General features: G+C 49.2%; 1 protein-coding gene across 1 annotated transcript in view; it reads right to left on the reverse strand.

Moving 5' to 3' along the window:
- The window catches only part of LOC102721590 (flavonoid O-methyltransferase-like protein Os11g0303600), a 96,320-nt gene that overhangs the window by 54,328 nt on the left and 21,308 nt on the right, over positions 1–20,684 (reverse strand).

Raw genomic sequence — 20,684 nt, forward strand, 5'->3', positions numbered from 1 at the left:
GGCAACGCTTCGACGGCGGAACAGCTCACTCCTGAGAGGCACCTCCATCGGACTCGACTTCTAGCTCTGGGGTGGGAAAGTTAAGCAAGGCTGAGTACAAACCACCGTACTCAACAAGTAACACGGACAAGGGGGAAAAATAAATGATGCATAGGGATTAACAAGGACAGGCTAAGGTTGGTTGCAATAAAGCAGCAGTTTCGACAAATAACAGAGCTTAAAGGAACAAAGGTAATTAAGTACAGTAAAGCATAAATAAATAACAGTTGTAAAATACCACAACACTGTCCAACGTTACACCACGTTGCAACAGGCCCAACCACTACTCAACGTTACACCACGTTGCAGTAGTCCCGAGTGATAACCAATTTACTCAAGTTATTAGAGGTTCACTAATCACAGTGAAGCTGGGAGCTCGCCCGTAACCGTGGGCACGGCTATTCGAATAGTTTATACTCTGATCAGAGGTGTACTACTGTACCCACAAGACACGACTCCACTACACTTGAACGTGCGCCGACATACCACCATGGTATACCGGAAAGGAGACCGTGATAGGACCCGTTACACAACCCTCCCTATTTAATCGTACCACACTTCAGGTTTCACCCCCTCCTTTACACCAAGTCGGGCAGTCCCCTCTTGTGCCTTGGTAGATCCGGAAGCAGGAGAAGCTTTCGTTACACCACGATTGCCCGTCCCTACTCCATCACACCTACCCTTGCCTGGGTACGTCAAATAGTTCGAAGTCATGCTTCAAATCCCACCTTACCCATTTCGGCATGTGGTTAGCACTTAATTACTTCCAGGGTTTCCCGTGAACCGGTCCTTAATTACCATGGGTGCGACTCTCAAAACCATGCACCCACAGCCCACCATTATCAATATTTTAGTTGACATTAACCCGAACCGGGTAGAGAATCGATGTCTCAGCTATTCAGAACTAAGCATGATTAAAATGTGATCCCATGAGCTATTTGTTCTAAGCATGGCTAAGCATTAACCTAGGCCTATCTCTAGTCAAGTTACCCCTGGTCCAGCAATGAATAAAGTTGGATAAACAACGGCATAATACTAAGGTTTACCCGAAAATAACATAAAGTAAGTACTTTAATTAAAACAATGCATATTTGAAATAATAAAGCGGGGAATTTGCAATAATGGGTTCAATATGTTCAAGGATGAGTGTCACTTGCCTTGCTCTGGCCCTTGGGGGACTTCGGCGACGATCTCGAAGTAAACCGGCTCTTCGGCGGGGTCAGAATCTAAGCGACAAAGCACAAAAATAAATAAAACAGGCACAAACTCTACTGAAACAGCAAAAGAAACTATTTTTAATGGATTCTTGACAATTTTATGAATTTAATGAAATTTGAATGGACCTAAACGGAGACTAGATGAATTACTTATGAATTTTAGAAGTTTTCTGGGTTTTAGCTAAACAGAAAAGTCCTAAATCAATTATTGCGCAATTAATGGGGCTGCTGACATCAGCGAGGAGAGAGGAAACTGACGGCTGACAGGTGGGGACCACCTGTCGGTGAGAGAAGGGGAGAGGGAGAGACTAACACGCGGGCCCGGGGAGGAGAGAGAAGGCGGGCGCGCGGAACGGCTGACGGCTGGGACCCACTCGTCAGCGAGAGGAGAACAGAGAGGAGGGGACAGAGCGCGCGCTCGGGTGCACGGCGGCGACCGGCGGGAGCGGCGGGCGACGCGGCGGTGGCAGCGCACGGCGGCGGCGGGACGACGGCGACGGCGCGACGGCGACGACCGGCGAGCGGCGACGACACGACGGCGACGACGGCGGGGGCGGCGAGAGCGCGGGCACAACCGGCAAAACAGCGGCGACGGCTGGCACAGCGACGACCGGCGACGCGGCATGTGCGGCGCAAGCGACGGCGGCCAAACGTCGGCGACGCGGAGGCGACGACGACCACGGCGGCCGGCGGGAGCGGCGTGCTTCGGTCTCGTCCGGCGACGGCGCGCGACTCGGCGGCGGTCGGCCGGAAAGGGGAAGAAAGAGGGGAGGAGGGTGCGGGTGCTCACCAGTGGCGGCGAGGGCGCGAGCGGGTCGGCGAGACCGAGGCGGAGGTGGCGACGCGGGCGGGAGCGGGAGATCGGCGGTGGCGGCGGAGATCGAGGGGCGGCGGTGAGGCGACCGGCGCGACGGCGACGGCGCGACGGAGGAATGCGCGGCGCGGGGATACTCTCCGGCGACGACGAGGGTGGCGACTGATTGGCGACAGTGGCGCGGAGGCGACGACGCGGCTGGACAGCGGCGAAGGCGTCCGACGGCGAAGTTGCGCGGCGGCGGCGAGAGGCAGCAGCGCGGCGGCGACACGAGCGACGGCGGAAAGTGGGCGACGGCGGGGATTTATAGGGTGGCGGCACCGGCTAGGGCGGGCGGAGGTTGGAGACCGGGTCGGCGACGACGCGGTCTCGGCGGTGACCGTTGCGGCAGCGGTAGTTGCGGCGCGGCGGCGGACTCGGACTCGGCCGGCGCGGGCGCGGGCGCGGAGCGGCGAAACGGTCACTGACAGGTGGGCCCCACCTGTCAGTGGCGCGAGAGAGAGGAGGGAGGCGGCGCAGACTCGCGGCGCGGGCGCGGACGCGGCGCTGGGCCGAGCGACGGCCCAGGCGGGGCGCGCGCGGGCGGAGGGGAAGCGGCCGGCGCGGCTGGGCTGGCCGAGGGGAGTGGGCCGGCTCGGCTGGGCCGGCCCAGGAAGAAAAAGAAAAAGAAAAAGAAGAGGAAAAAGAAAGAGGGAGGAAAATTGGACTTTGGCCCAATTTGAGAAGGAAGGGAAAAGAAAGGAAAAAGGAGGGAAAAAGGAAAACCCCACTTTTGCCGAGTTTTAACTTATTTGGTTTGGCCAAATTTTATACTTCTGCAATTTAAAATTTAAGTCCTGTTAGTCGATTTGCGAGCCTCGATTTTAAGTAAATTAGGTTCTTTTAGAGGGATTCTTCCTGAGTTAATTAAGCCAATTGTTGCTTACGAATTTCTTTTACGATTTAGGCTTAGGACGAAACTCCAGGTGTGACAGGAGCCGTCTTCGCCAGCTGAAGCTGAAGATTAGATGGTTTAGTTTGTTTTCTTTTTCCGCTGCATTTCGATAGATAATTGTTTTTATTTGTTTTTAAGTCGTGGAACTGTGTATTGATTTGTCATAGTGTGTACTCGGGCTGATGCCTGGACCGAGATTAATCCATGCTATTGTTAAGAAATTTGGTGTAAATTTCTGGGCGTGACATTCTGCTTCCTAGTTAGGGAGGAAACCGGGGATTCCATGTAGCTCCAATCTGACTCGATGGGGAAACTCGCCTTTAAGAGGTTGGATCGTGGTGTACTCTGGCTCATAGGGGTATCCTGCCGTGAATGAGACTCTTGCCAACTCTGCCACGAATCTAGCCATTCCGTTTCCACGGTGATACAAGGGGTGGTCAGCCATCTAAAGAACACAAGGATTTGGAATCAATGGATGCAAAATTTTGTTTCAAGATAAATAAATCATAAAATAAACAATGTAAATAAAGTTTTACCCGTAAATCGATTTACTCACGCTTTTGAACCAAAGGGGTTTTGGTCTTTTAAATGACACACGCTTTTGAAAAGCACTAACCCATTTTCAAAACACTCTAACTTTCACAAACTATGCACAAACATGAAAAGCAGAGGGCTCTTAGGGTTTCCATTGGGCTGATCCTACGGTCAAAGGTGGCTCTGATACCAACTTGTCACGCCCAGAAATTCCTCACACGAATTTCTGAACTTAATTGTGTATTCAAATCCCTGTCCAGGACCAGCCAGGGTATACAAAAAGACAATGTTGATTACATAACCATCGTTCTTAGAAACAACTGAAAATAACACTTATTCTAACGTAAATGCAGCGGAAAGAAAGGCAGACTAGCCCCAGCGGGTACGGCTCCAGTCCACAGGCAAAGCTTCGATGGTAGACCAGCTCACTCCCGAGAGTCTTCTCCACCAGACTCAACTTCTAACTCTGAAGGGGGAAATGAGCAAGGCTGAGTACAAACCACCGTACTCAACAAGTAACACGGAAAAGAGGGTAATAAATGATGCATAGGGATTATCAAGGGCAGGCTAGGGTTAGTTGCAATAAAGCAGCAGTTAAACAAATAACAGAGACCAAAATGAATAAAGGTAATTGAATACAACAAAGGATAAGTAAATAACAGTTATAACATACCACAACACTGTCCAACATTACACCACATTGCAACAGACCCAACCACTACTCAACGTTACACCACGTTGCAGTAGTCCCGAGTGAAAACCAGTTTACTCAAAGTTATAAAAGGTTCACTAATCACAGTGAAGCTGGGAGTTCGCCCGTAACCGTGGGCACGACTATTCGAATAGTTTATACTCTGATCAGAGGTGTACTACTGTACCCACAAGATACGACTCCACTACACTTGAACGTGCGCCGACATACCACCATGGTATACCGGAAAGGAAACCGTGATAGGACCCGTCACATAACCCTCCCTATTTAATCGCACCGCACTTCAGGTTACACCCCCTCCTTTACACCAAGTTGGGCAGTCCCCTCTTGTGCCTTGGTAGATCCGGAAGCAGCAGAGGCTTTCGTTACACCACAATTGCCCGTCCATACTCCATCACGCCCACCCTTGTCTTGGTACGTCAAATAGTTTGAAGCCATGCTTCAAATCCCACCTTACCCATTTCGGTATGTGGTTAGAACTTAATTACTTCCAAGGTTTCCCCTGAACCGGTCCTTAATTGCCATGGGTGCGACTCTCAAAACCATGCACCCGCAGCCCACCATTATCAATATTTTAGTTGACATTAACCCGAACCGGGTGATGAATCATTATTACAGCTATTCAGAACTAAGCATGATTAAAGGTGATCCGATAAGCTACTTGTTCTAAGCACGGCTAAGCATTAACCTAGGCCTAACTCTAATCAAGTTACCCTTGGTCTAGCAATGAATAAAGTTGGATAGTCAACGGCATAATAATAAGGTTTACCCGAAGAAAATAAATATAGTAAATACTTTAATCAAAACGAAGCATGTTTGAATAAACAAAGCAGGGAATTTGCAATAATGGGTCCAATATGATCAAAGATGAGTGCTACTTGCCTTGCTCTGGCCCCTGGGGAACTTCGGCGACGATCTCGAAGTAAACTGGCTCTTCGGCGGGGTCCGAATCTAAGCGACAAAGCACAAAAATAAATAAAACAGGCACAAACTCTACTGAAACAGCAAAAGAAAGTATTTTTAATGGATTCTTGGCAATTTTATGAATTTAATGAAATTTGAATGGACCTAAACGGAGACTAGATGAATTACTTATGAATTTTAGAAGTTTTCTGGGTTTTTAATTAACAGAAAAGTCCTAATTCAATTATTGCGCAATTAATGGGGCTGCTGACGTCAGCGAGGAGAGAGCAGGCGCTGATGGGTGGGGGCCACCTGTCGGTGGGAGAGAGGGGAGAGGAGAGGCTAACAGCTGGGTCCCACGGGAGGAGAGAGGGAGGAGGGGCGCGGCGGCGGCTGACGGGTGGGACCCGTCGGTCAGAGGGAGAGAGAGCAGGGGAGCGGGGAGAGTGGCTCGGCCGACGGCGGCAGCCGGTGGTGGCGACAGCGGCGGTGCACGGCGACGGCGCGCGGCACGGCGGCGACGGCGCGACGGCGACGACCGACGTCCGGCAATGGCGCGCGGCGCACGACCGAGACGGCGGCGCACGCGGCGCAGCCGGGCAAAGCGGCGGCGACGGACTGGCGCGGCGACGATGACCGGGCGACGAGTGCGGGCGCGTATGGGCGCGGGTGGTGGTGGCTTGACGACGGCGTCGCGAGGGCGACGACGACAGCAGCGGGCGGCGGCGACGACGAGCTCCGCACACGTCCGGCGACGGCGTGCGGCTCGGTGGCGGTCGGCCAGGAAGGAAAAGAGAGAGGGGAGGTGGAAGGAGACGCTCACCGGCGGAGGCGACCGGGCGGGTGAGTCGGCGAGGTCGAGGCGGAGGTGATGACGCGGGTAGGCACGGTCGATCGGCGATGGCGGCGGAGATCGATCAGCGACGGTGACGGGGTCGGGCGCGGCGGCGACCGGGTGGCGAGAGGATGCGCGGCGTTGGGGATGCTCACCGGCGACGACAGGGGCGGCAACCAGTCGGCGACGATGGGGCGGAGGTGGTGACGCGGCTGGACGACGGCGAAGGGCATCCAGCAGCGAGATCGAACGGCGGCTGTGGGAGCTTTGTGCGGAGAGGGAAAAGTGGGCGACGGCACGGCGGCGGTGGGGATTTATAGCGCGGGGAGGGCGGCCAGGGCGGGGCGGTGGTTGGAGACCGAGTCGGGCGCGGCGAGGACTCGGCGGCGGCGGTTGCGACGCGGCGGCGGCGCGGTGCGGGCTCGGATTCGGCCGGCGCGGGCGAGCTGGCGCGGCGCGGTCACTAACAGGTGGGCCCCACCTGTCAGTGGCGCGAGGGAGGAGGGAGGCGGCAACGGACTTCGCGGGCGCGGCGCGGGCGAGCTGGGCCGAGGCGGCGGCCCAGGCGGTGGGGAGGCGCGCGCGTGAGGAGAGGAGGCCGGTCGGCTGGGCCGACCGAGCGGGAAGATGGGCCGGCTCGGCTGGGCCGTCCCGGGAAGGAGGAGAGGAAAAAGAAAAAGGAAAAAGAAAAGGAAGGGGAGGAAAATTGGACTTCGGCCTAATTTGAGAAGGAAGGGAAAAAGAAAGGAAAAAGGAGGAAAAAAGGAAAAAGGAGGAAAATTGGAGTTTGCCGAGTTTTAAATTAATTTGTTTGGCCAACTTTTAAATTAATTTGAGTTTAAATCCAGTTAGTCGATTTGCGAGCCTCTATTTAATTAAATTAAGTTCTCTTAGAGGGATTTTTCCTGAGTTAATTAAGCCAATTGTTATTTACGGATTTCTTTTTACGATTTTAGGCTTAGGACAAAACTCCGGGTGTGACAGTTCACAATTACACTCCAAATCTCACCGTTGCCTATTCTGGCTTGTGGTTAGCACGGAAATAACTTCCAGGGTTTCCTGCGAACCGGTCCTTAAATGTCATGTGTGCGACTCTCAAAAACAAGCACCCACAACCCACCATTATCAACATTTTAGTTTGCATTAACCCGCACCGATTAATGAATCATTATAACAGCTATTCAGAACTAATCATGATTAATGACTGATCCCATGAGCTACTTGTTCTAATCACGGCTAAGCGTTAACCTAGGCCTAACTCTAATCAAGTTACCCCTGGTAATCATGCAATAGAGCTGGATAAACAACGGCATAATAATAGGTCACCCGTAAAAATAAATACAATAAATACTTTGAGTAAAACAATGCGTATTTGAATAAATAAAGCGAGGAATTTACAATTATAGGTTCAATATGATCAAAGATGAGTGCCACTTGCCTTGCTCTGGCCCCTGGGGAACTTCGGCGACGATCTCGAAGTAAACCGGCGCTTCGGCGGGGTCCGAATTTAAGCGACAAAACAGAAAAATAAATAAAATAGGCACAAACTCTACTGAAACAGTAAAAGAAAGTAGTTTTAATGGACTCTTGACAATTTTATGAATTTAATGAAATTTGAATGGGCTTAAAAAGAGACTAGATGAATTAGTTATGAATTTTAGAAGTTTTCTAGGTTTTTAAACTAAACAGAAAAGTCCTAAGTCAATTATTGCGCAATTAAATGGGACGCTGATGTCAGCGGAGGGAGGTGGCGCCGATAGGTGGGGTCATCCTGTCGGTGGGAGAGAGGAGAGGCGGGTGGATGACAGGTGGGACCCGGAGGGAGAGGGGAAGGGCGGGTGGTGGGGTCATGGAGGGGAGGGAGAGGAGAGAGAGGCCGATAGGTGGGGTCCACCTATCGGGGGGGAGAAACAGGGGAGGAGAGGGAGACGGCGTTGGCGGTGAGCGGGCGGCGGCAGCTACGCGACGAGCACGACGGCGACGACGCGATCGGCGTTGACGGCGAGGGATGGCGCCCGGCGGCAAACGTGGCGCACCGCAGCGACGCGAAGGGAACGTCGGCCGGCTCGAGGAGGCGACGACGACGACGCGATGGGCGCGGCGGCGCTCCGACGACGGTGGGTCACGTCAGCGACGGCGGGGCGGGGACGAGGTCCAAGGCAAGGTGGGTCACGTCAGCGACGGCGAGGTCCAAGGCGCGCACGCGCACGGCGGCGGCGGCGACCTCGGCAACGTCCCGTGGAGAGGAAAAAAGGGGGGAGAGGGGACGGCTTAGCGGCGACGGGGACGGCGGCGGCAAGTCAGCGAGGTGGCGGGACTAGGGATGATGGCCGATACCGAGGCAATCCGGCGGCGGGCGGCGAGATTGGCCAACGGCGGCGAGACAACGGGGCGTGGCGGTGGCTCGGGTGGGTGGAGGAAAGGCGGCGACGGCGCTCGGGGGAGGGGTGCGGCGGCTAGGGCGGACTTGGCGGTTAGAGGCCGAAACGGCCACGGCGAGGAAGGCGGCGGCCGTTGCGGCGGCGGTTACGGGGAGACCGGTTCGGCCACGGTGCGGTCGCGCGACTGGTTCGGGGGAGGGATGGAAAGCAGACTTCGCGGGGCGGCGCAGGCTCGGGCGAGCGGGGAAACTGAACCAGCTCGACTGGGCCGGCCCGAGGGAGAGGGAGGAGAGCACGCCTGGGGAGAGGGAAAGGGAGGTGGGCCGTCCCGAGAGCAGGAAAGGGGGAGGGAGGAGGGGAAGGAGAAAGGGAAGGGATTTGGGTTGTGGCCCAAATTCGGAAAAAAAGAAAAAGGAGGGAAAAAGAGAGGAAAAGGATTAAAAGAAAAAGGCCCACTTTTGCCGAATTTTAAATGAAATTTTTGGGCAAGATTTTATATTCTTCAATTTGAGTTTAAATTCAGTTAATCGATTTGTGAACCTCGATTTACTGAAATTAATTTCTTTAGAGGGATTTTTTCCTGAGTTAATTGAGCCGATTATTATTTACGAATTTCTTTTTACGAATTAGGCTTAGGATAAAACCCCGGGTGTGACAAACCTACCCCCCTTAAAAGGAATCTCAACCCCGAGATTCGGAGGTGCGGGCGAAGAGGTGCGGATGGGCGGGCCTTGAGCTCATCTGCTCTTTCCCATGTCGCTTCTTCTTCTGAGTGATGACTCCACTGAACTCTGCAGAATCTGATCTCACGGTTCCGAGTCTTCCTTTCACTGGTTTCTAGAATCCGTGCTGGCTTCTCCACATAGGTCAGATCCTCCTATAGATCGATGTGCTCGGAGTTGGTCTGTTCTTCAGGCACACGTAGACACTTCTTGAGCTGCGACACATGGAACATGTCATGAATTTCGACCATGCTCGCGAGAAGCTCTAACTGATACGCAACTTCTCCTATGTGCTCTTTCGCACAGTAGGGTCCCACATAACGTGGTGCCAACTTCCCTTTGGTTTGAAACCGGTGCACTCCCTGCAGAGGTGTGACGTGGAGGTACCCATAGTCTCCTTCTTCGAAGGCTAGATCCCTTCGGCGGTTATCTGCATAACTCTTCTGCCTGGTTTGAGCTGTCTTCAACCTCTCGCGGATCATTCTGACTTTTTCTTCCACCTGACTTACAACTTCAGTCCCAAAAACTTGATGTTCTCCTATTTGATCCTAGAAGAGGGGTGTACGACACTTACGACCATACAAGGCTTCAAATGGTGCCATCTGCTAACTGGCTTCATAACTGTTGTTGTATGAGAACTCCACATATGGCAAATTCTTATCCCATGCTCCACCAAAGTCGAGAGCGCACGCTCTGAGCATGTCTTCCAGAATCTGATTTACCCTTTCCGTCTGACCATCTGTCTACGGATGATAAGCTGTGCTGAAATTCAGTCGGGTTCCCAATTGTTCTTGCAGCTTCTGCCAAAACTTCGAGGTAAACTGACATCCTCGATCAGAGAAAATCCTTTTAGGTACCCCATGAAACACATGATTCTGGCCAAGTAAATCTCGGCTAGTCTCTTCCCTGTATAGGTGCTGTGAACTGGTATGAAATGAGCGACCTTCGTCAATCGATCCACGATTACCCAAATCGAGTCATGACCGGCAGCGGTCCTTGGTAAACCGATGATGAAATCCATTTCGATTTCTTCCCATTTCCATTCTGGAATCTGAAGAGGCTACAACAGTCCTGCGGGCCTTTGGTGTTCCGCTTTGACTCCCTGATAGACATCGCCTAATGCGACATATTTTGAAATTTCTCTCTTCATACTGACCCACCGGAACTTTTCTTTGAGGTCTTGATACATTTTCGTATTCCCGAGATGAATTGAAGAGTTTGATGGACTTCTTGAACTATCAACTCCTTTAGCTCCTTGTTATCAGGTATACTCAACCTGTTTCCCATCCAGATTGTCCCATGTTCATCTTCTGAAAAGTCTCGGGCTTTACCAACTCGCATATTCTTCTTCAGTTCAGCCATTTCTGGGTCATTTGCTTGGGCTTGATGAACTTGATCCACCAATGTCGGTTGTGCTTCTAGACCTGCCACAAAACCTTCTTCGACTAAACCTAGATTTAGTCGTTCAAACTCCTGGTGCAACTGCTGACAGACTTCCGTTGATGCAGCGGCATTGCAGTAATTCTTCGGGCTTAAAGCATCTGCAACTACATTTGCTTTGCCTGAATGATAATGAATACTTAGATCATAATCCTTGATCAATTCAACCATCTTCGCTGGCGGAGATTCAAATCCGGCTGTGTAAAGAGATACTTTAAGCTCTTGTGATCCGTATACACTTCACACTTGTTACCAATTAGGTCGTGTCGCTAGATTTTTAGGGCATGTAGTACGGCTGCTAGTTCCAAATCGTGGGTTGGGTAGTTGCCCTCATGTGGTCTCAACTAACGAGAGGCATAAGCAACCACTCTTCCTTCTTGCATTAGCACACATCCAAGCCCTGATCTGGATGCATCACAGCAAACCTGGAAGTCTTTCGCCTGATCTGGCAAAATCAACACTGGGGCTGACACCAATCTCTACTTAAGCTCTGCAAAACTCTTGGTGCCCTCGGCAGACCACTTGAACTTCTCTTCCTTTTTCAATAACTGTGTCATTGGTTTCGCAATCTTCGAGAAATTCTCAATGAACCGGCGGTAACAGCCTGCAAGTCCTAAGAAACTCCTGATCTAGGAGACTGTTTTAGGTGGTGTCCACTTTGTCACTGACTCCACATTGCTAGGGTCCACTTCTACTCCTTGAGCATTGATCACATGACCTAGGAACTTCACTTCATGAAGCCAGAAATCACAGTTGCTGAACTTGGCATACAACTGATGCTCTCTTAGCTTCTCTAGCACTATCCGTAAATGTTGCTTGTGCTCTTTTTCTGACTTGGAGTAGATAAGAATATCATCAATAAAGACAACCACGAACTTATCCAGGTATTCCATGAACACCTTATTCATGAGATTCATGAAAAATGTCGGGGCATTAGTAAATCCAAACGATATTACTGTACATTCATACAAGCCATAGCAAGTAGTGAATGTTGTCTTGGGAATATCTTTTCCCCGAATCCTCAACTGGTGATATCCCGATCTCAGGTCAATCTTGGAGAAAAACTTAGCTCCCTTCAACTGATCAAACAAATCATCAATCCTTGGCAGAGGGTATTTATTCTTGATTATGACATCGTTCAAAGCACGATAGTCTACACACATCCTCTTGATTTTATCGTTCTTTTCAACAAAGATAACCGGGGCACCCCAAGGCGAAGTACTCGGTCAGATGTAACCTTTTTGAAGCTGCTCATCTACTTGCTTCTTCACTTTGGCCATCTCGTTGGTTGCCATTCTGTAGGGTCTCTTATAGATCGGTGCAGTTCCAGGTACCAAGTTGATACGGGACTCAATCTCTCTTTCTGATGGCATCGTTGTGAGATCCTCAGGAAAGACCTCGGGATACTCACAAACCACTAGTATGTTTTGCAACTTCTTCGGATTTTTAATTGCTTCTGATGGATGCTCTTCTGCTTCCACCTGATTCAAACTTGTTCTGATCTTCACGGACTCTGGTGACTGATAATTAAGCATGACTTCACCTTCGACACTGACCAAGGTGATGGTGCGGTTGACACAATCAATCACTCCTTGGTGCTTGGTAAGCCAATTCATTCCCAAAATGACATTTAGGTCTTTAGACTCAAGAAGGATAAGATTGACTAGAAACAGTGCTCTTTCAACTTCTATGGACACATTTGGACAATAGCTGACCGAGGTCATGCTATTTCCTGGGGTACTAACCTGCATCGGGTTCTTAAGTTCTTACTTTCTTAACCCATGCAATCCCACAAATTTCTTTGAAACAAAGGAATGCGTAGCACCAGAATCAAAAGGCACTGTAGCAAGTACGGAGTTGATAGAGAATGTACCCAGTATCACTTCTGGCGTGGCATGTGCTTCTTCTGCAGTGGCGTGGTTGACTCGAGCCTGCACAAACCTCTGCCCGCTGCGCTTCGGCTTCGAGCACTTGTCGGCGAAGTGGCCTAGGTCACCACAGTTGTAGCACACCCCAGGCTTGGCACATGTATCCTTCCTGGCTGGCAGAGGTTGAGCTGTTGGGGGAGGAGCATTCTGTTGTCGAGGAGCTGGTGCTGGGAGAGCACGTTGAACTAGAGCACGCTGGGATGAACCACTGTTGTTGAAGTTGTTCGGGTTGTAGGGACGGTGCTGGAGGACAATAAAGGTAGATTGCCCGTGCTGCTGACTTGGAGGGTGAGGGCCACTGTGGAACCGGGGCTTCTGTGGGTGCGTTTGGTTGGACCTGAACTGGGTGGTCTTCCTCTTCCTATCCATCTGGAGGTGCTGGTCCTCCTGCCGGATGGCCTTGTCGACCAGCCTTTCAAAATCAGCATAGTCGCCCGAAAGCAGCTACTTCTTAAGCTCATCATCCAGACGTCCAAGGAACTTCTCTTGCCTTTCGGCGTCAGTACGAACATCCTCGGGAGGATATCGCGCTAGGCGATTGAACTCATGAAGGTACTCTATCATAGTTTTGGTACCTTGTTGCAAAGCGCGGAACTCACATTTCTTCTACGTGACTATTCCGTCGGGGATGTGAGCTTTGCGGAAGTTGAGACAGAACTCCGCCCAAGTGACTTTTGTGGTAGCCGTGCGAGTAACCAAGAAATTATCCCACCAAGCAGAGGCGGGGCCCATCAACTGATGTCTAGCAAAGGAGACCTGCTCCTGGTCGGTGCATTGTAGAAGGTTGAGCTTCTTCTCAATAGCATGGAGCCAATCATTTGCCTCCATGGGGTTGGTGGTGCTCGAGAAGGTCGGCGGACGAACCTGGAGGAACTCCGGCAACTTGGATGGCACAGGGGGTGGTCCATGCTGTTGGTTGTTCTGGTGTTGGTTCATGAGCTGCTGTATCACTTGCTGGTGTTGCTGCTGCTGCTGTTTCTTCTGCTGCATCATGAGAGTAAGCATCTGCGTCTGGCTGGTGAGGATATGAGCGAGTGACAGGTTCTCTGGTGGAGGAGGTGGGGGCGGTCCTTCGGTGCTGGAGTGGTCGGTGTCACGGTTGCCGTTGCGAGTGTTCACCATCTACAGGAGCGGGAGGGAACAGAAAGAGAAAGAAGAAAAAGAAATGGCTAAGCAAACAGGGGCATTATTTAATTAATGAACTGTAATTGCCTTACTTAAGAAACACACTTAAAAGCCACACAAGTCCTAGCGGTACAACCATAACCCCCCTACTACTATGGTTCACCACTAGCCCAAGCGAAGCAAACCTACCACACCAAAAACTATCACACAACGTCTAAAGAATAAAAATAAAGGCGGCGCCTAGTGCTCGGAAGGAGAGCGGTGGTTGACGGCAGGAGATGTGTCTTCTCCTTATTCAGAGCAGGCTCCTGGAGTTGTTGGGGAGATCGGCTTCATCTTCGTCCGAGGCAGACCCACTGCTGCTAGAGACTATGACGGTCCCATTGTGATTTCCAGCAGCGTTGTTGCGGGAGGCACTGTTCTCTGGTACTGGGATTGGCGATGTTGGGACCATCTGCATCAGGGGTCGCGGTTCGTCCGGGGCACTAGGGTAGGACTGAACTCTCGGGGGTCCGCGCATTCGCTTCCTTGCTGTGAGGCGAAGCCTTGCACCGCTGGGTTCTGGGTGTCCCTCGAGCCTGGCGTTCTCCTTCTTCAGGCGGTCGATCTCGTCCTGCAAACGGACGATCTGTGTGAGTTTGGTGTCGTTGAGGGCCTTGGCCGCTTTATGGAGGTCGTGGTGCATCCTGTCGAGTCCTTGCAGCACCGTGCACATCCTACCGAAGGTAGGGTCTTGCTCACTCCGGGCGGACCAAAATTTGCTGACCATGGAGTTGGGTCCACGGCCAGGGTGGTATTGGTAAGCCGAATGATGGAACGTCAGGTCGTGCCTGGCCCTAAGCATTGTCATTAAACTGTAAGCAGCCTCCTGGCAGGTGTGCTCATGCGAGCCTCCGGCTCCTTCTGCTTCCATGTTGGGAAGGTAGCCGGGAATCCCGTGCAGCTCCAATCAGACGCGGTGGGGAAACTCGCCATCGAGAGGGTGGAGCGTGGTATATTCCGGTTCATAGGGCTAACCTGCCATGAAGGACACTCTTGCCAACTTTGCCACGAATGCAGTCATTCAATTTCTACGGTGGAATAAGGGGTGATCGGCCATCTAAAAAACAACAAGGATTAAGAATCAATGGATGCAAACTTTTGTTTCATAAATCATAAAAGAAACAAAGTAAATAAAGTTTTACCCGTAAATTAATTTATTCACGCTTTTGAACCAGAGAAATTTGACTTTGTAAAAGACTCATGCTTTTGGAAAGCATTAACCCATTTTCAAAGCAACTCTACTTTCACAAACAATTGACAAACATGAAAAGCGAAGGGCTCTTAGGGTTTCAATTGGGATGATCATACGGTTAAAGGCGGCTCTGATACCAACTTGTCACGCCCAGAAATTTCTCACACAAATTTCTGAACTTAATTGTGTATTAAAATCCCATTCTAGAACCAGCCAGTGTACACAAAAAGACAAAGTTAATTACACATCGTTCTTAGAAACAACTAAAAATAACACTTATTCTAGCGACAATGCAGTGGAAAGATAGGAAGAATAGCTCCAGCGGGTACGGCTCCAGTTCACATGCAACGCTTCAACAGCGAACCAGCTCACTCCTAGGAGTCACCTCCATCAGACTCAACTTCTAGCTCTGAAGGGGGAAATTGAGCAAGGCTGAGTATAAACCGCCGTGCTCAACAAGCACGGAAAAGAGGGTAAAAAATGATGCATGAGGATTAACAAGGACAGACTAGGTTTAGTTGCAATACAGTAGCATTTGATTAATAACAGAGATAAAATTGAATAAAGATAATTAAATAAATAAAAGATTGAATATAACAGTTGTAAAATAACACAACACTATCCAGCGTTACACCACGTTGCAATAGACCCAACCACTACTCAACGTTACACCACGTTGCAGTTGTCCGAAGTGAAAGCCAGTTTATCCAAGTCATTACAGGTTCGACTAATCATAGTGAAGCTGGCAGCTTGCCCTTGACCGTGGGCACGACTATTCGAATAGATTTACTCTGATCAGAGGTGTACTACTGTACCCACAAGACGTAGTCCCACTACACTTGAACGTGCGCCGACATACCACCATGGCATATCGGAAAGGGAACTATGATAGGACCCATCGCATAATCCTCCCTATTCAATCGCACCAAACTTCAGATTTTGCCCCTCCTTTAAACCAAGTCGGGCAGCCCCCTCTTGTGCCTAGGTGAATCCGGAAGCAGTATAGGCCATCGTTACACCACAACTCCCATCCATACTCCATCACGCTCACCCTTGCCTAGGTACGCCGAATAGTTCACAATTACACTCCAAATCCCACCGTTGCCCATTCTGGCTTGTGGTTAGCACGGAAATAACTCCCAGGGTTTCCTACGAACCGGTCCTTAATTGTCATGGGTGCGACTCTCAAAACCAAGCACCCACAACCCACCATTATCAACATTTTAGTTTGCATTAACCCGCACCGGGTAATGAATCATTATAACAGCTATTCAGAACTAATCATGATTAATGAGTGATCCTATGAGCTACTTGTTCTAAGCACGGCTAAGTGTTAACCTAGGCCTAACTCTAATCAAGTTACCCTTGGTAATCATGCAATAGAGCTGGATAAACAACGGCATAATAATAGGTCACCTGTAAAAATAAATACAATAAACACTTTGAGTAAAACAATGCGTACTTGAATAAAAAAAGCGAGGAATTAGCAATTACAGGTCCAATATGATCAAAGATGAGTGCCACTTGCGTTGCTCTGGTCCTTAGGGAACTTCGGCGACGATCTCGAAATACATCGGCGCTTCGGCGGGGTCCGAATCTAAGCGACAAAGCACACAAATAAATAAAACAGGCACAAACTCTACTAAAAGAAAGTAGTTTTAATGGACTCTTGACAATTTTATGGATGTAATGACCTTCTTACTTCTAAGAGGCCTTTTTGCTAGGCTTGGTGGCCTCGAGAAATTCTTGATGTACTCAATAGGGGAAGGAGCACCATGGCCAAGAGATGGGAGAGCTGACGATGAGTACTCGATCGGTTTACCACTCTTGCTGATAGCGGGAATGGCGAGGGTAGGCTGCAAAGCAAGAAGCCAATAATTATAGAAGAGATATGTAAAAAGAGAAGTAATAAGCTCTGTATAAAGGTTACCTCGGAATCCAAATACTCGTAATCGGAGTCGATCCGATTGTACAAGAAGCCGACGGCGGTGGAGAAAAGGTGCAGACGCAGTTCATCCCACCAGCCGATGTAGATGTCTAGTACCGTGTTTCCAAAAGAGAAGGAAGTGGCCGATCCAACGGGGATCATTTCGTCTATTTTGCTGATTCGGTTGAATCCTAAGGCCGAAGCCACGCAACCCCTCATCTCAATTTTCCCAAGGAAAAATAGATCGGTCGGCAACTGACCACAACCCAGCTGGCGAGCTGCAAGGGCCGGATGATAGAATTCATAGCATGGACTGGCCGATCGTCCGGCGTGAAAACTCAGTGGCAACAAACATGGGGTGCAGGCAAAAGAAAAGTTCTCCGATGAACATTTGTCTGTTAATACTTCTTCCAGCCTGAGTATACTTGGAATTTCATACTCTTGAGAGTCAGAGTACGCAAACCAAGTCTGCGCGTTGGGTTCAGGTCATAGGTAGCAGAGCTTGAAAATATGTGTCAGTCGGACGGCTGACATCCGATGACTTGGGAAGGATGACACTGCTTCTCCGTAAGACATGCATCTTTGGGTCTCAGCTGGCTCCGATTCCAAGGATGACAGTGAGGGAAAACTGCGTTGGGCAAAGGCCAACAACTCCAAGACTTTTGAAAGGTATAGCCGAAGCCATAATTGGAGAAATCACCATGGTCCAGCTACATGGCCAACTGGTTGGCCGATGGAATGTTTGGCAGAGACTTGATGCAGCATGTGGTATACTGCTCCATGCAGATACTGACCAAGTGGAATAGGGTTTCCATCGGCTAGGTGTTTTGCTATATTTTCAAAGTTTGTTGTGGGGCCTAGGGTTTGTTCGTAGAACACGAACCTCTCTAACCAGAGGTTAAGGAAGGCACTGTGCTCCCTGTGGTCGCTGTCCTAGAGCTTTTACGATGGGAGGCAATGTACCCCGACCAACCTCCCACATTTTTAGTTTGCAGCCAGTGCTAAAAGGTACCTCTCAAGTTCAATGGGTTTAAGGGTGCCATGATGTTTAAACCTGTCAGCATCACTACGTCCATAAGGGTTGGGGTAAGGATCCCGTGGCCGAAGATGAAAGTGTTCAGGGCATCAGACCAGAAATAAGAGGCGGCTGCCAGAAGTGGCTCATCCTTCTCCATCTCGGAAAGGCTAAGGCCTATACAGTGGTCGATGTCTAGCTCCTCCCATTGGGTGCCATAGGTCTTATGGAGCCGATTGTACCAATCCCTCCAACCAGTCAAGGAAGTTGGAAAAGATCTGAAAGATTGGGTCTAGTCGGAGGTGGTCAATTGGGCATTTTTAATGGGGATCCTATTGGCCTCTGAGCTTATTATTTCCGTAGGATCGGGGTTTCCCATGGGTCCGAGAAAATAAAAACTAGGGTTTGGGCTAGGGATCATGATCTGGTTTTTGAGGTGCTGGAAAAGGAACAATACAGGAAAATAAATCAGATATAGGCAGACCGGTAAGTTAGCGTGTAAGAGAAATGGGGGAGATTTTGACAGTAAACCCTAGGTGGAGAAAGCAGAACACCCTAGGTGGAGAGTGAAAATGGGGGCAGAATAGGGATTTACCTCAGGGATTTCGTACGGGGTGTCTGGTGACGAGCTTGCAGAAGGCACTGCGGTCAGTAGAGAAGCTTGGAGCTGCGAGATGGGGCAGCACCTTGAAGTGGCAGGCCTGTATGGAGCACGGCGGCGGTGTATCTAGCGCTCCTGGGTGGAAAGTACGAGCTTGGGAGATGGTAAGAATATGGTGGATGTCGGAATGGGGATCGCCGGAGCTCGAGGAGGAAGAAGAAGGCAAGGGTAAGATATGGCTAAGTCTGGAGAGCGGAAGCTTATAACGCAAGCGAGCAAAAAGAGCCATTAACGCAGTGCGCTAAAAACAGGGGATCCGTTGAGACTACCGTTACAACAGAATTAGCCCATGGCGGAAATTGGTTACGAAAGAGGAAATTTCAGAACAATGAATTATTCCGAAATTGGGGGGCATGTGTTAACGCCAAATTTTCGCAAATCGCCGTTATTGATTGAAACACGGTTAAAGACCGAATCGGATAAGAAGGATCGAATCGGCAAGGGACAGGAAGCTGGACACAAAGGGATTGCAGCCGATAGAGTACGAATCGGACAAGGATGGGAGTCCGATTAGGCCCGAAGCTTGGAGATAGGTTCGGTGTTTAACTGTGAGTCCGTGTACATTAATTAGGATTTATGTCAAAGTTTGTTTAGGATTCTGTTATCTAATTAGAGTCTAGTAGTGTAAAGTTAGGTAGTAGCGGATTCTTATCCGGTTAGTTGTTTCCCGGGGGCTATAAATATAAGTGTCCGGAGTCCTTGTAAAATTATCTCCAGATCAATTGAACTTGGCGCATCGCCTCAAATCTTCGACTTGCTTGAGCTTTCGGCGTGGGGTTTGTCAGCTTCGCAATGTAAGTTCTAGTTCGTCAAAACCCGTCGATCAACTAAGTCAGAACTGTCTTGGTTAAGTCCAATCTTCTGCCTGGGTTGATCGACGGGCTGGGTTCTACTATTATTTTAATCTGTTTTAGCTTAAGGTAATGGTAGTTCTCGATCAAGTCCTCGTGAGTTCTTCTGTCCGATCTGTTCACACGAGCCTGGTTGATCTGATTTTGTCTCGGTTTGGTCTGATCAATTGGGTTTGCTAAATTCATGTTATCAGATTGGATTGGAGGGCTTTCCAGGGTTTATTGCTGGAGTTTTAGCCGGCATTGTCTCAAGTAGTCTATTGATTAGTTTATTAGCCTCATCGATCTTCATATTCCTGTGGTTATATCGTACTAGATTGCATACTGTCTCGGTTAGGTCTGATCTATGTATGTTTGGTGCGATCTGTCCATTGGAGTGTATCCGATCGGCTGAGATTAATGAATGAGTCGGTGGATTACGCTGCTTTGCTATCTCGTTATTTGCATGTTATAATATTCATCTGACATCATGCGTGGTTATATTTAGCTCTGTACTATCTCGGTTAGATTCGATCTTCTAGATCTGGATTGGGCACACATGTTATTGGTGTTTATTGTTTTATGCTAGTAATTAGTGTAATGTCGGCTAGTGATTTCGTGTGCGATAAGTACTGAAGTAGTTCGATCGGCTGATTAATCTTAAGACTGTCTTGGTTAGGTCCGATCTTTTAAGATTAATTTACTGGTTAGATTATTTAGTGTTTACCCTATCTCTGATTTAGCCAATTGGACATGTTTATAATTGTGATCATGAAATTCCTGTAAAGCCGATCGTTTAGTCTATCGGCTAGGGTCCTGGTGTGGTATCGGTTGTTCAGCTGACAGTGACTTCGGGGTTAACTGTTTTCTATGTTATATCTTGTCACTTACAGTATCAAACGATTGGCACGCGCAGTATTTCTCAGAATTAGGTCCTGCACTGGAATGGTCTAAAATTGATTCCCAGGCCTACGTGTGTGATTATTGATTGCTATTTTTGGCATCAACAAACCGGCGTAGCATGTGCGACATGGGCGATGCGGCCTGACTAATAACATAAATATTATCAATTTTTATAATAGCAGATATAATAGCAAAAATGTAGATTATGAAACATATATGACTAAATTAAATATTAAATAGATGTGCTTTGGACCGGGTTAAGTTAATTTTAGTTGTGTAAAATAAGCTTAAGATAAAATTTTTACATAAATATACGTAATCTGTATACGTAGATAAAATATTCCATGTTATGAACTTAATGCATAGTTATTTATAAAATTTAAACACAAATAAAATATTTCTATCCATAAACTATATACATAAATAAAATACTTACATGTAAAAATATATTTGCTCACAACAATCGAAATAATCTTCCCTAAGATCACAATAACAATGACTTGATTTAAGAATTTATTTAGGCGTCAAAA

The sequence above is a fragment of the Oryza brachyantha genome, chromosome 11 (assembly GCF_000231095.2).
Source record: "Oryza brachyantha chromosome 11, ObraRS2, whole genome shotgun sequence".
Lineage (NCBI taxonomy): Eukaryota > Viridiplantae > Streptophyta > Magnoliopsida > Poales > Poaceae > Oryza > Oryza brachyantha.